This window comes from Daktulosphaira vitifoliae, unplaced genomic scaffold, assembly GCF_025091365.1.
Source record: "Daktulosphaira vitifoliae isolate Bord-2020 unplaced genomic scaffold, ASM2509136v1 Scaffold_2, whole genome shotgun sequence".
NCBI classification, from domain to species: Eukaryota; Metazoa; Arthropoda; class Insecta; order Hemiptera; family Phylloxeridae; genus Daktulosphaira; species Daktulosphaira vitifoliae.
The window spans coordinates 18,310,603-18,322,493 of NW_026099573.1; the positions used below are offsets into that span (position 1 = coordinate 18,310,603).

General features: G+C 25.0%; 1 protein-coding gene across 5 annotated transcripts in view; it reads left to right on the forward strand.

Moving 5' to 3' along the window:
* LOC126898574 (uncharacterized) overlaps nucleotides 1-11,891 on the forward strand; it is a 140,683-nt gene that overhangs the window by 78,853 nt on the left and 49,939 nt on the right. Inside the window, exon 5 of one of the 5 annotated variants that reach the window (XR_007702304.1) lies at nucleotides 5,425-5,749. The exons of 3 other annotated variants lie outside the window; for them this stretch is intronic. The gene's annotated coding sequence lies outside the window, so the exon portion shown is untranslated. Of the gene's footprint in view, nucleotides 1-5,424; nucleotides 5,750-11,891 lie in introns of those variants that run through there. One more of the 5 variants, XR_007702303.1, reaches the window with a different exon arrangement.

Consider the following 11,891-nt stretch of genomic DNA (forward strand, 5'->3'; position numbering starts at 1 on the left):
GTTACTATTGTTATTATTTGTATTATAACAAGATTAGTAGCCAAGTGAACGCGACCGGCTAGAAATGTCATATTCTATGTATGATCTTTGTATACAGCCGTAGGGAAGTTTTGAGTTTTTAACCTCTTTCATGATCTGACATCTAAAAGGCATTCCAAACTGAGATTTTTAAGAATTTATTTTTTTGTCAAAACAATAATACTAGCTAAAAGTCGGACGAAAAACTTTTTTTTTTACGACATTTGATAAGTTAACATTGGTTTCATTGTCTCATTTGAGAACCAAATAAGTATAAAAAAACCCAGTGCAGTCGGGATCCAACATACAGAGGGGAACGACATGGCGAACTCCAGTAAAGTTAATATTTGCCAGTGTTAACTTTACTATCATAAATTGTTTCATAGCACGTTACCATTTTTCTATAATTATAAAAATATTCTGGCCTCTTCTATCTGTACTGTATACTGTCTCAATATATTATTTTATATTTTTACTTAACATAAATATCATTTGTGCTTATTGTAATTAAATTTGTTATAGATTGTTCAATTACAAAAAATAAAAATTAAATAGATATCTAATTATACAATTGTAATACGTAAAATCTAAATACATCATCGTGTTTGCCGTTAAAGTAAATATGATTGTATGTTATCATTGTTTCAGTTATTTCACAATATAACAGTACTGGTATAGTACACATAAAACAAAAAAAAAAAACAGTATTTTGTTGCAAAATACGGTTATTATAATTTTTCCGGTTGGCTTGGGTTTTCCTTATTTTTTGTATTAATAGCAATTTTATTTTTAATTTATATTTACTCAAAATACACATAATCAATATTTTTTATATTCTTATAACATTTTTTATTTGCCTGTTTAAGTTTTATAATTGTAAGCTAAGCCAAAAAAAAGTAATACTCGAAAGTATAGCGTTATTTTATGAGAAATAATACTCAAACTCAACTTTAATGATCCAAAAAATCAAACTTAATGGAACAGTGCCAAATATTAGCAAAACTCTTATTAAATATCGTGAAATAATTTTAGGATAGCTATAAAGTAAATTTTTTTTTTATTTCATTATGTAATTATTGCTTAATTTCTAATTACCTGAAAACTAGATATGAAAATTTTAAGGCCCGAGGATCAGTGTAAAAATTACATACAAAAATCATAAAAATTGTGTAAATAATAAAAACTGTCTTTTACTAATTTTTTTTTTGTAACTGCAAGGCTTAAATGAATTCGTATTAATAAAGTTCTAAGCTTTATATTTGCTTAAGATAATTAATAATGGATAAATGTTAAGTGTTCGGATTGAATTGGGTTGTCGATTAAATATTGCGTTAAGTTTCAAATTGAAAAATAAAACAAAAATTATTCGTGCTTTGTGTTTCATATAAATTTGAATAATGATTATTATAATAATCATTCGCGTTGGCAATCAATCATTGTGTTTCTGCTGTTGTTGCGGTAAGAGATTGTGGTTGCCGTGCGTTGTCATACCTTAGTGCTAATTTGATAATTAATTGCCTTACCGCCTAACTTTGAGAATAATGTTGCGTTAACCTCTCTAAACGTCAATACCGTACGAAATTCCTAAAATATTCTTGAAAACTTTATTTCTCACAAAATAACACGTACATTATAAAAACGTAGTATTTTCTAATGGTTTAACTTTGTGCTTTATTAACTATGCATTGTGAATGTTGAGCCTTTGTGTTATTATCACAGACTGCTGAAGTTTATTCATATTTGATACTAACTATAAATACCAGACGACTGATAATTCTTAAGTTACAATATTTAGATACAACGCAACTACGTTTCTCATGCAGTAGTTTGAATGAATTGAAAAAATACAATAATAAATGAGTTTTAAATTGATTCAATTTTGTTAATCAGATATTGTTGATTTGATTTCTATATGCATTATGTAATTATCTTACTGACAGATATTTTTCGAATGTAATATTTTTATATAATTTGCAACTTAAATAGCAGCTTTTAAAATTAAACAAAATACTTTGCCTTGCAGTTAAATTGTACTGGGTGTTTTTTGTAATAGGTTATTCACATGATTAATCGAGTTCAATATACCTAAAAGGTATCCCATAAAAAAAAACCTACAAAAGGTATTTGACACGGCTGAAGGTTAAGTTATTAAAGGTAAAAAAGCACGCAGCAGGGTAGTTTGTAAACTAGTTGAATTTTATACGGGTGTCATAATACGTGTAAAATGATCAGCAAGTTTGCTTGTCATTGAAGTTATAATTCTACCTGGTAAAGTCACGTGTCAAAACGGACTATCATGTTGTCCACTATAATTTTTTATTATTTTACTTAAACCGTACCTTAAATCTAAAAGACACTGTAACACTATATCGCTATTACTTATAAAATCAATGCAAAATGCCTTTTGAAGGCAAAAGAGAAGTATTACAGTAGAATAATATACGCAATAAAACATTGTCACTCACAGACTTCAGGCTTGATGGGACAAAAAATAACATTAAATTGACGAGAAAATATCAATACGAGAAAATCGACTTTGTTTTGTTATGAGCTGTTTAGTACAAATTGTCTCTATTCAATTATACTACTTGCATTCGTCCACTGCAATTGTTTGCTCAATAAAACATTGACATTTCAAGATCATAACTTCAATAAATAGTTAAACTACACATTCAATACCACGAAAACAACCCTGAACTAATTATTATTTGTTAAAATAGTAATATTTTATTTTTTAAAAGGTATTTGCACTAACACTTTGACTAGGAATGTAATTCAAATGAGAACTTCTTGTATGTTGTCTAAAACTTCTTTATTCATTTGACGAATACTATGAATATCTTTATTGTATTGTATATTTAGTTTAAACTATATTTTTATATTAGGAATTTTTTTCACGTCGTATTTTTACATTTTAGCTCAAACCAAAATTAGGTATACTTTCTGAGGATAAATGACTCGTGTTTTTGTATTCAGTGAGTTTTTTTACTCAAATTGATACTTTTTTAAAGTACATAGAAGTCTATATATGACGAATGACTTCGATTATATGGGGCCCAAAAGATTTAATTTATTTTTTGACTATTAGAAGTTGTCTTGCCGGTGTACTTATCCTACACTAGTAATTGAAAAATAGTAACTTTGACTATTTTTAATGAATTCTTTTACAATAGTTAATTAAATAGTTGACGTTTAGAATATTATTTGATTGATTTTACTATACCGTTTTATAATAAAAAATACACATCTATACTTATTTATTTTTTTGTTAAATTGAATTATGTTTAGAGACTCTTAATAAAAAAGTATTCGTTATTATGATATTTTCGATTTATTGATTTTTTTTTTTCATATTTATAGCGGCTGTGTTAATTAAAAGTGACGCAGTAAACAAAATTTTATCATTTTTAATCTTTATACCATTTTTTATTGATATAATAAATAATAAAAATATAAACACGAATAAAAAAGACTTAGAGAGAACAGTTAACCTTAATTTTTTTAAAAAATGCTGTAAAAATAAACTTTATAAGTCCATATTAGAGATGAAACTCTAAGAAATTATTTCGAATTTTCATAAATTATGATCATGATACAAATAAAATAATTGATAATGAAAATTTTCATATTTGTTTAAATTAATATTTTATGTGAAACGACTGTAATTTTACAAATACTGAAATTGTGTCTAAAATATCGAAAGCAAAAAACACTAAAGGAATATTCGGTTTCAGTGTCATAAAACCTATCAGAAACAATAAAAATAACATTCCCTGTCCTAAATTTTGTCGAGCCGTGTTATTATTCTTTTCATGTTTCATGAAGATTCTAATTAATCAAAACATGTACAATTATTATGGACCAAAAGTTTCTTGCTTAAGAGGATTTCCAAGTATTCATTTTGCGAATCAATACAAGTCTCAGGAGAGAACAGATTCTGGAGAACTGATTAGCCGCACAGAGATAACCAATGCATAAAATGAAAGTTAACAACATTACCTATATTCTTACTTGGGCGATTTTTGATAAACCGAAGAAAACAAAAATTTATGCTTCAGAAAAAATGTAAAACTTTAGTTTTTTCAAATACATATATCTTATTTAGAATTAGTTTATTAAAAATCTCACACATCATGGTTTCAAATATTTTTCAATTATTTAAATAAGACGTCAATTTTATTTTGATAATATAAATATTGTCAATACAAATTTCGTAATAACCGTTCAGCTTTCAAAAAGTAACTTTAATATAAAGTGGAAACTTAAAATATCAACATTAACTTTAATTTTTTTAGAATATTTCCCTTTATTAAGCGAATTGAGGGGAATTTTTCAAAACTATGGCACTGGTAGTTTCGACTAGTTACGTTTTGTTCTCTTTTGACGTATTGCATAACAAAATTTGTTTAGTGAAACAGAGTAATCGTGTACAGTAAAACAAAAAAACAGCTGATTAAAACCAATAGCTTTTCAGCTACTTATAGAAGCAAAAAATATGCCTTTGGCGTATTATAAAAATGCAAAAATTGTTAAAAATTATAAAATTTCAGCCAAATGCTTATCGAATAAATCTTAAGAGAATTCTGATCTACCGGTATTTTTTACTGTTCACTATTAACTGCATTGAAAATAATATTTTTTTACGTGAATAATGAATATTTTTTTTTTGAATTTTAAATTGTTTTGTCTTTAACTACTAATTTAATTATTGATATTAAAAAGTATCAAGTCCAAAAAAAACTATTTGAATAACTTGATAAAAAAGTTAAATCAAAATTCTGTATAGAATATGAATTACACAAAAAACAAAAGACAATACTCATTAATCCAAGTATTTTTGTCTAACGGTTTTTTCCTTCTGAAAAATGTAATTTTTGTAACTTAGTATCTTTCATATGAATCACTTGAATTATTGCAAATATCTAAATAAAATAATTTTGTAAATCCGGTAATATCAATAAATTCTTACGACATAAGGGATTCATTTTCTTTATTTTACTTTAATAGTCTTAAAAATGATTAGTATAAAAAGTTGTATGGTGAAAATTGTGACGCTAGTAATTGTTTTGAAGTGACGAATGTTATTGTCTACCACAGCTGTTTCATACTTCCAACAAAGCAGTATCAACCGTTGGTTTGGTGGTATTATTTGTTAAAAAATATAACATATATAAACAAGGGCGACCCTTTATACAATTTGTTTGCAAACAGTAAAATAAAAGACAACCTTTTATCAAAACGACTTAAACACGAATACTCCCACAAGTTTTACTCTCTTTGGTACCATTATATTGAAAATAGACCTCTAAAATTTCTTCGGGTTTCTCTAATACGTAAAAGAATACCTTATCAGTACGAAGAGGACTCTCTGAAACATGATTCTTGTATTGTTTTATTTACACCTAGATTCTTCAGGTGCCAAATGTACTTGTCAATTGCCATTTGCTGGAGGACAGGAAATCGCGTGTTGCTCCTTCCAAGAAAGCCTAAATCTTCAACGTTTATTTACGTCACGTTTTCCCTTATAAATGCACTCCAGGCGTTGTTACTGCACAATAAATGCCAGACTATATCCCTACTTGTATTGTGCTCAACAACAATGCAATAATACCTGTCAATGAATTTCTAAAAATTAAAGATTTCTCCAGGAACTGCGTCGACCTCTTCCAATACAGCTGTTGAGCGAGCAAAGAACGATTTATAATTGTTTTCATACGAATGAGAAGAAAAAGCAGTCATGTTTTAAAATTAATTACTAAATTCATATTGTAATACAATTGATTAATACATTATATATTATATTATAAATTATATTATTATGTATTATAAATTATATTATTATGTATTATAAATTATATTATTATTATTAATTTCTTCAAAAATATAAGATAAATATAATTTTTTTCTTTTTTAGAAGTCATTATTATACTACACACTTTGATTAACACAAAAAGTATTATTCCATGTTGTCTTCATTCTCCTTAAAATTGTATCAACTATAGTTTTTTAAAGTAAAACATACATGTGTATCTAGTTTATAAAGAAGAAAATTATGTAATTAAAAAAATTATTGGCTGTTAACATATTTTGAAACAGTATTTAGGAAGTTATCAACATTCAAAAATAAAGCACGGGTCTGTTTATTTTATCTTTAAGCATTTTTGAACTGCTCTTCTTCTCCCATCAAGATATTAAATTAATAAATTATTCACTTGAGCATTTTGAACGTACAGTGAAATATTTTTTACAAATTGAACGTCAATGGTACTCGACCTATCTAAGTATATCAGATTTTACAATTTTTGAATAATTAAATATGAATTAAAATAAATTAAGGTAAATATTTTAACTATATACTTTAATATTAAATAACTGCTCCATAGTTTATAATTCTTTTGAAGCCTGAAAAATTATTAAATTTTTTGAATTTTATATTCTAGAGCTATTCGTCTTAGGCACAATAATTTACTATAAATATTGAGAAAGACACAATGGACAATTTAAGTATATCATTAGACAGTCTAGTATATGTTGTTAGTAGTTACAGTATGCTCGGCTGCCACTCCAGTTCTATTGAGGGTGTCGAGGAGTCGTTGTTACAAGAAGTTTAGCTGGGTAACGCCAAGGTACAGACGAAGCTCAACACACAAATACTATACGTTCCAGGAGAAAGGTGTAACTAAGTTCGAGGTGCAAGACATAATTTGATACTTGAGTTATCAAGAGAAAAAATAGGGTATGCAATGGCGTAAAAAATGAGCAAACTAACTCTTGTCGTAAGGTTGAAAGTTGGACAGCGAAAACCGAGTACTGAGACTGACGTTTTGACCATAAATCTTGATGTGTGGACTAGATTCGACTGACAACGATAACCAGGTCCAAATAGTTTTAATAGTCCTTAAATTAAAGCGTAGGTACATATTTTTATTTAATAGTCAGTTATCAGTCGCTAGAGGTGGAAATGTTGCTTTAAATTATTATTATATTTTCTACAATTATAAAAAATTTTTATGACGTGATACCATGAGAATATTCTACTAGAAATATTTTATTAGTTCTTGTAATATTACTTAAGACTAATTTCTGTAACAAAAAAAGTTAGATCATTTCTGTAGATGGATTTATTTTGTACTTGACTATTCATAGAAAAAGAAAAACACAAAGCCGAATTATTTTTGCGAACAATTAAAATATCTATAATGATGTTTTATAGTAAATTATATAAAATTGAATACATAAGATATGAACAGTAAACGTGATCTAATTATTTTTATAAATAAAACTGAAAATGAACTCTATCTAAATCATGTCTACGATCTTATAATATTAATCTACCTGAACTGTATTGATACAAAATTTGAAATACTAATACAGAAGAATATGAAATACATTTTTGCTCTTAGAACTTCCATTCAAACAAATTAAAACTATATAATATAATATAAATTTTGTTATAGAAAAATATTATTTTTCTTTTACAAAGTTATTTGAAATATTTCAAAGTTTACTTTAGTTAATGATTTATTAATACAATACTAATAATAATTATTAATAGGATGGTACTTTCCAATATGTATGATGTACTTTTAGATTAATATCTATGTAGAAACAAAGTATTTAATTAATAGCTATTTATCATATATTAACATAACATTGTTTTCAGAGTAAATTAGTTATAATTCTTTATACAAAAATCATATTAAAATAAAATAAAGTATTCTTATTAAAATTTAGTATCACATAACGTCTTTAAATACATATTATTATACAGGGTGGCCCACCACTCACTGACAACTTAAATAACTTTTGATCTAGTTAATATTTTTAGTTGATATTTTTTTTTAAATAATAGTTATACGTTAGGTCTATAGCTATATCTCAATAATTAATTTTTTTACATTTTATTAAAAATATTAATTATTTTAAAATTTTAAATAAAAAGTAAAAAAAAAATCTAAGATAGCTATTTTGTAGAGTAGAATTTAAGAAAAATTTTAGTAAAAAAATATCTTATTAATATTCAGTAGTAAATATTCTGTAGCGTTTTGAAGTTTGTGAAAATTTGAATTTTCATGTACTATTTTACGGTATTAAACATTGAAATACGTATTGAGAAAAGGACAGAAGAAAACGCTATCTTTTCATGATTACTGTGTATACATATGATGATAGTGTGTATACATTACAAACTTGGCATAAATACCATGATAAGAAATTAGATAAGGCAATTATTACTTATCACTCTCATTCAAAAGTATATTGAAAAGATAGCGTTTTCTTCTGTCCTTTTCTCAATACGTATTTCAATGTTTAATACCGTAAAATAGTACATGAAAATTCAAATTTTCACAAACTTCAAAACGCTACAGAATATTTACTACTGAATATTAATAAGATATTTTTTTACTAAAATTTTTCTTAAATTCTACTCTACAAAATAGCTATCTTAGATTTTTTTTTTACATTTTATTTAAAATTTAAAAATAATTAATATTTTTAATAAAATGTAAAAAAATTAATTATTGAGATATAGCTATAGACCTAACGTATAACTATTATTTAAAAAAAAAATCAACTAAAAATATTAACTGGATCAAAAGTTATTTAAGTTGTCAGTGAGTGGTGGGCCACCCTGTATACATTTTTAAATTTAAAATGACATGCCTTTTCTGTATGTAATGTCTTCATTTAAAAACTGTCGCAAAAAATGCATTAGATTCTATTGGAATCTCTGTGGTACAGATACAATAGCATATCGTGCAACCAAGTCATAAATTTCCTATGATGTTGTTAAATACAGCTGCTCATGGATACAGTTGTACCATCAAAAGTCACGTTATAAAAATGCGAACAATAGTCAGAGGGTGGTACAAAAAGAAATAAGAAAATGAGTTGTCTGAACGTACAACAGGACAGGTATATCTTATAAAAATGTTGAGTATATTTTTTGCTTTTGAAGATTGTTTAGCCTCACTTTGGTCAATGGAACAATATGGTTTATTGAAAATCAACCAACCGTTCTTTATTTATTTCAGTTTCATATACATAAAATATTGCCCCGATACTAACTAGCGAATTTTAAATATAATTTCCTATCCCATTAACTCCATTAAACTGGTTAGCTAAATATTGTAAGCATTTCAATTCTTTTTAATCAATTTTTTAGGTTTGAACACTGTTCTCAACTTATTTTAACTAATCTAGGTGTAGTTTATTCATACATACTATGAATATATTCAATTTCGAAACATACCAAACCAAAATTTATATGATTATTTATTTTAGATAAATATAAAGTTAAGAATCCTATAAATTTTACAAAGTATTATCTTAAATTAATAATACTATCTTGTGACTCAGTATATAATGTTATTATAATGAAAGTTTAATATTGAGTTAGTGTAAAATTATGATACATAATTATGTTAAATCTGAAAAACAAATTAGATTAAAGATTTTTAATTATTGCAAAATTTTAAAGATACTTTAACCCTTTTAAGATTAGTAGCGGAATAACTTACCACCCTATTTTTACATACTCATATTATGATTTGTGGTTTTTATCCCATAACTTATAGAAAGTATTAGTTCAAAATTATAGTATTGGTCATAATATGTGATAACGGGATATTTCATCGGTACTTAGTAAAATTAGTAGTAAAATAATTTATCTTGAGACGAATTGAAAGAGAAATGAAAAATTTTAAATTAAGCTAAATTTGTCTAAAGAAAAAATAAAAAAAAAAAAGAAAAGTTATATGCCTTATGTAAGACTAGTTAATAATAACTTTAGGATCGATATTTATTTAAATTTACTAAAATTTTAAACAGGCAAAATTTTTGCAGAATGTTTAGAAATAATTGAAAATTTTTATTTATGATCTTTTAATTTTTGTAATTATCTCTATATTTAGTTTTAAATAACTAAATAATTTTGTAATATACAGGGTGGCCCACCACTCACTGACAACTTAAATAACTTTTGATCCAGTTAATATTTTTAGTTGATTTTTTTTTTAAATAATAGTTAGACGTTAGGTCTATAGCTATATCTCAATAATTAATTTTTTTACATTTTATTAAAAATATTAATTATTTTTAAATTTTAAATAAAATGTAAAAAAAAAATCTAAGATAGCTATTTTGTAGAGTAGAATTTAAGAAAAATTTTAGTAAAAAAATATCTTATTAATATTCAGTAGTAAATATTCTGTAGCGTTTTGAAGTTTGTGAAAATTTGAATTTTCATGTACTATTTTACGGTATTAAACATTGAAATACGTATTGAGAAAAGGACAGAAGAAAACGCTATCTTTTCATGATTACTGTGTATACATATGATGATAGTGTGTATACATTACAAACTTGGCATAAATACCATGATAAGAAATTAGATAAGGCAATTATTACTTATCACTCTCATTCAAAAGTATATTGAAAAGATAGCGTTTTCTTCTGTCCTTTTCTCAATACGTATTTCAATGTTTAATACCGTAAAATAGTACATGAAAATTCAAAATTTCACAAACTTCAAAACGCTACAGAATATTTACTACTGAATATTAATAAGATATTTTTTTACTAAAATTTTTCTTAAATTCTACTCTACAAAATAGCTATCTTAGATTTTTTTTTTACTTTTTATTTAAAATTTTAAAATAATTAATATTTTTAATAAAATGTAAAAAAATTAATTATTGAGATATAGCTATAGACCTAACGTCTAACTATTATTTAAAAAAAATATCAACTAAAAATATTAACTAGATCAAAAGTTATTTAAGTTGTCAGTGAGTGGTGGGCCACTCTGTATGTATATCGATAGATATATTTCGGCATCTTATTGCCTAGGTATAAAAAGGTATAGATACAAGCCTAAAAAGTTCTTGAATTTTGAAAAATTTGAAAAAGATGTTCAACAACATTTATCTTGTAATTAATGAGTGGGTTAGGTTAGGTGGATTACTTGATTATATAAAAACTTAATAATAAAATATTTAAGTTGTATTTTTGAATTTATAAAATATAACACAAAAAATAAAAACCTGTGTCGGTTTTACTTATAACGTAATTTCTATTTAATACCAATATATATAAAAACATCATGGTACAATTCAAAAAAAGAAACATAAGGTGTCGTAAATTCTCTTTTAATATAGATGAACTAATTCTTAATAATTAGTTATTTTTAATAGTAGAATTTATTTTAAATAAAATTATTGGATATAAAGATATAAAGAATTATTAATTAAAAACATATATATTTTTATATATACTCAATGCATATTTCAAGGATTTTATATATATATATACAATTCAAACTTATTACATACACATATATTTAGACCCTAATTATGACTGACGGTAAATATTATTATAAATAAACTATTTTAAAATTATCATAAATGTAATTTGATATATCTATTTTATTAAATATCATTTTTTGATAGGAATTTCCAATTGTCAATTAAATTTCCATTTAGGAAATTTCTAAATTACAACACTATTGTTAACTATTTTTTCAACTAGCAACATATTTTATATTTATGTATTAGCTAACTATCTAATTAAAAAACCCAGCACAGGGGGGTCGCAGCACAGTGGTGACGTGGCATAGTTGGATCAAGTATAATGATATCTGACAGTGATTAAAATCACTATCAAAATAAAACGCTTCGATGCAAATCTTTAGATAGTGTTTAATTTTAAAAAATTGGAGGATTATTCCAAAAGCTTCATAAACTGCTAGTTCCTTATTAATATCCTGATTAAGACAAAGTATGTCGAATAAAAAAGAGATTATTAGAAAATAGTATTTCCCATAAAAAAATTATATTGATCAATACACTTTTCAATAAGTTATAGCATTATAA